We start from the raw sequence: 5,403 nt of genomic DNA on the forward strand, positions 1-5,403 counted from the left end.
CCTGCATGCACCTGGTTTTAGTCACCTGCCTGCACTCACCTAGTTTTAGTCACCCGCCTTCATGCAGCTGGTTTTAGTCACCCGCCTGCACACACCTTGTTTGTTTTAGTCCCTGCCTGCACCCACCTGGTTTTGGTCACTTGCCTGCACGCACCTGGTTTTAGTCACCTGCCTGCACGCACCTGGCTTTAGTCACCTGCCTTCACGCACCTGGTTTTAGTCACCTGCCTGCACGCACCTGGTTTTTAGTCACCTGCCTGCACACACCTGGCTTTAGTCACCTGTCTGTACTCACCTGGTGTTAGTCACCTGCCTGCACATACCTGGCTTTAGTCACCTGCCTGCACGCACCTTGTTTTAGTCACCTGCCGACACGCACCTGGTTTTAGTCACCTGCCTGCACGCACCTGGTTTTAGTCACCTGCCTTCACGCACCTGGTTTTAGTCACCTGCCTGCACACACCTGGCTTTAGTCACCTGTCTGCACTCACCTGGTGTTAGTCACCTGCCTGCACATACCTGGCTTTAGTCACCTGCCTGCACGCACCTTGTTTTAGTCACCTGCCGACACGCACCTGGTTTTAGTCACCTGCCTGCACGCACCTGGTTTTAGTCACCTGCCTTCACGCACCTGGTTTTAGTCACCTGCCTTCACACACCTGGTTTTAGTCACCTGCCTTCACGCACCTGGTTTTAGTCACCTGCCTGCATGCACCTGGTTTTAGTCACCTGCCTGCACTCACCTGGTTTTAGTCACCCGCCTTCATGCAGCTGGTTTTAGTCACCCGCCTGCACACACCTTGTTTGTTTTAGTCCCTGCCTGCACACACCTGGTTTTAGTCACCTGCCTGCACGCACCTGGTTTTAGTCCCCTGCAGTTGACGTGGTCTCCTCATGAGAAATAAACCTTTTTCTTGTCTTCCAGTTTTCAGCGCCTGCCTCATTATTTTGATAGTGAATCCAAGGTGAATTAAAGGTTACCCTGCACCGGGCAGCATTGGGGTTCTTAGGAGACTCGTTGCTTTTCACAGCACACCTACCTGGTATTTGGTCATTCACAGGCACACTCACCTGGTCTTAGGTCATTCACAGGCACACCTACCTGGTCTTAGGTCACTCACAGGCACACCCACCTGGTCTTAGGTCATCCACAGGCACACCCACCTGGTCTTAGGTCATCCACAGGCACACCCACCTGGTCTTAGGTCATCCACAGGCACACCCACCTGATCTCAGGTCATCCACAGGCACACCCGCCTGATCTTTGGTCATTCACAGGCACACCCACCTGGTCTCAGGTCACTCACAGGCACACCTACCTGGTCTTTGGTCATTCACAGGCACGCCCACCTGGTCTTAGGTCACTCACAGGCACACCCACCTGGTCTTAGGTCACTCACAGGCACACACACCTATCTGGTCTTTGGTCATTCACAGGCATACACACCTGGTCTTAGGTCATCCACAGGCACACGCACCTCGTCTTAGGTTATTCACAGGCACACCCACCTGGTCTTAGGTCACTCACAGGCACACACACCTACCTGGTCTTTGGTCATTCACAGGCACACCCACTTGGTCTTAGGTCACTCACAGGCACACCCACCTGGTCTTAGGTCACTCACAGGCACACACACCTACCTGGTCTTTGGTCATTCACAGGCACACCCACTTGGTCTTAGGTCACTCACAGGCACACCCACCTGGTCTTAGGTCACTCACAGGCACACCCACCTGGTCTTAGGTCACTCACAGGCACACACACCTACCTGGTCTTTGGTCATTCACAGGCACACCCACCTGGTCTTAGGTCACTCACAGGCACACCCACCTGGTCTTAGGTCACTCACGGGCACACCCACCTGGTCTTAGGTCACTCACAGGCACACACACCTGGTCTTAGGTCACTCACAGGCACACACACCTACTTGTTCTTTGGTCATTCACAGGCATACACACCTGGTCTTAGGTCATCCACAGGCATACACCTGGTCTTAGGTCATCTGCCTACACAAACCTGGTCTTTTGTTCAATCCTGTTGTTGGGCCTTTCACTTGCACATACACCTGGTGTTAGGCTTGAGATCTGCAAGAGAAACAAATCTACACCAAAGTAAATCTTCACCATCATAAAAGAATGTACCTTACCGGCTGCCAGCACCAGCACCATCACCCCCACCCCCAAACACACACAAGGCCTCTGCAAACAGCTCTCCCACTTCTACAACAACAAAATCAGCAATATATATTCAATAACTTTGCCAGCCCCTGGGCGCTTTCTCCCTTGCCGCTCTCCAACTTGAAGAAATGAACCACACAGCAACCACCATGGCATGCTATCTGCCAGTCTTTGTGACAGAATCAGACGCAATCATGCAATCTTTCCACTCCGGAGCCCCCTCGGACCCATGCCCTCACTTAATCTTTGAAAAACCAAAGGTGGGGATGGACGGAGCGTTGACAATACAAACACTCACCCCCAGTCAACTGATCTGGGTTTAATCCATCACCGTTCTTTAGCTCACTTCGCCACCCCAGTTCAGACATGGTCATATGCAAATCAGTCTGACCCTGTGCCTTATGGGAACAGTCCAGCCCGAACTGCCAAGCCAAGTCTTCCCTGGACCGGAATCAAGCTTCCCAGGACCGGTTTCTGGCATTACAGCCGTCTTCAGCCGGGCTTGCTTAATCTTTGCCAGTAGACCCAACCCCATCTGGGCCACACTTACCGTGATCTTCAACAACTCCCTCACTTCTGCCACCTTCTCGGAAGCCTGGAATCATGCTAGCGTTATCTCCCTCCTGAAGAAATCCCTTGCAGATGCAAAGATACTGGTTAACTAACAACCCATCTCCCTGATTCACCTACCCAGCAAAAGTCCATGAAAAACTCATCAACAGACGACTGTCAGACCACCTCAACCACAACCATCTCCTCGACCCCTCTCAATCGGGCTTCAGGGCCAACCACAGCACCGAAAGTACCACGGACGGCATTTGATCATTTACAGAGAGGGACACGCGGCATTCGTCTTGTTCCACCTTGTCTCTGCCTTTGACACTTTATCCCACCCCATCCCTATCCAACGCCTCCACGATTCTGGAATAAGAGGACCTGAACTCCCATGGATTTGCTCCTTTCTCATGGGGCACACACAGTCGGTCAGTCTTGCACTATACACCTCCACAGTCACCAGCTGGATCTGCGGAGTCCCCCCAGCATCCTCACTCAGCCTGACTCTCTTCAACATATACACAATCCCACTCGTCAACATTATCAGATCCCACAGGTTCAACATCATCTCCGAGGCAGACTAGATTCAACTCATCCACTCCCTCTCCGACAACACAGCCCACCCCGGACCACCTCTGCCATCTACATGACTGAAGTTGCCAACTCTATGAAAGCCATCTGCCCTTGAGCTCAACTCCGACAAAACAGAAGTGGTTCTCTTCGGAAAGAATATCACTCTCTGGACTCCCGACTGGTGGCCCCTTGAACCTGGGCAACTCCACTCCCCTCACCAGATGCCTCCAGGTCATTCAAAATTCTGCGGTCTGAATCACTCTCCAACTACCCCACACGCATATCACCAACCACCGCAAAAGGTTGCGCTGGCTCCCCAGCCACAAGCGAGCGGTCTTTAAACTTCTAACTCACATATAAAGGTGCTCCACACCCTGGGCCTGTCTACCTGAACAGCCGCATCAACTTCCACACACCATCCAGAAATCTCCACTTGACTAGCTTCTTGCTAGCTCACACTTCGGTCATCTGCAGAACTAGAGACGGCAGTCGCTCTTTTTCTCGTACCTCATTCCTAAAGCCTGGAATGATCTTCCCCCGCACATCAGAGCTGTAAGCTCTGTCCTTGATGTCCATAAGAAACTCAAAATCTGGCTCTTTAACTAAGCCTTAGCCCCAGGACCCAGAATATGGTGTTAGGTTACCCCCGGAGTGACGCGCGTGCCATACAAATCTAACTAACATAACATAGCAATACTTGCATCTGGTGTTAGTGCCACCAGCCTCCGCGCACCTAGCGTTAGGGAGTAGGGGTGTTAGAGGCATCAGCGTGCCCACACACCTGGTCTTAAGGTCACCCACACATGCCCACACATGGTGTTAGATCATGAACTTGCTCACACACCTGATGTTAGTGTCATCTACCCACACACATCTGGTCTTAGGGTCATGCGTCAGCCACACAGGTGGTGTTAGGTCATACACCTGCATACACAATTCATGTTCGCACACACACCTGGTCCTAGGGCCATGCGTCAGCGCACACACCTGGTGTTAAGATCATCCGCCAGCACTCACACTTGGTTTTACGGTCACCTGTCTACACACACCTGGTCTTAGTGTCATGCTTCTGCACACACATCTAGTGTTATGGTCAACTTCCTGTGTACACACCTGATGTCAGGGTCACCAGTCTACACTAGATGTTAAGGTCTTCATCCTCTGCACAATGGGTGTTAAAGTCGCCCACTTGCACACACACCTGGTGATATATCAGCCAGCGCATGCACCTGGTGTTATGGTAAGCTGACCGCACCCACACCTGATGTGGGGGACACCCTCTATAGGCACACCTGGTGTTAAGGTGATCTGCCTGTACACACGCCTGGTGTTATGGTAAGCTAACTGCACCCACACCTGATGTGGGGGACACAATTTATAGGCACTCCTAGTGTTAATGTCATCTGCCTGTACACATGCCTGGTGTTATGGCGTTGGGCTGGGAGAGGCCTCAGGCTGCACAAACACACTGTTATGGTGCAGGGTGTGAGAGGGCTTCAGCAGCACACCCCCCATACACACACACACATGCTCCTGGTGAAAAGATGCACGACTGTGAGAGGCATCAGCCCACACACGTCTGGTTTTAAGATGCTTTAGCCTGCAAGCACACACACAATACCATACACCTGGTGAGGTTCAGGGCATTGGAGGCAACAATTGGAAAGTGCTCTCACATACATGCACCGTACGTGTAGAGCCGGGGCACGGGCGCAGCTTCCATCGGTGCAGCAGATGCAGAGGGAGAGTTTTGCCTGATGCATAGACATCAGGCAAAACTCTCTCTCTCTATCTCTCTATCTTTCTCTCTCTCTCTCTCTCTCTCTCTCTCTCTCTCTCTCTCTCTCTCTCTCTCTCTCTCTCTCTCGCTCCTCACTCTCTCTCTCTCTCTCTATCTCTCTCTCTCTCTCTCTCTCTCTCTCTCTCTCTCTATCTCTCTCTCTCTCTCTCTCTCTCTCTCTCTCTCTCTCTCTCTCTCTCTCTCTCTCTCTTCTCTTCTCTCTCTCTTTCTCTCTTCTCTCTCTCTCTCTCCCTCTCTCTCTTTCTCTCTCTCTCTCTCTCTCTCTCTCTCTCTCTCTTTCTCTCTCTCTCTCTCTC

This window comes from Lissotriton helveticus, chromosome 11 (genome assembly GCF_964261635.1).
Source record: "Lissotriton helveticus chromosome 11, aLisHel1.1, whole genome shotgun sequence".
Taxonomy (NCBI): Eukaryota; Metazoa; Chordata; class Amphibia; order Caudata; family Salamandridae; genus Lissotriton; species Lissotriton helveticus.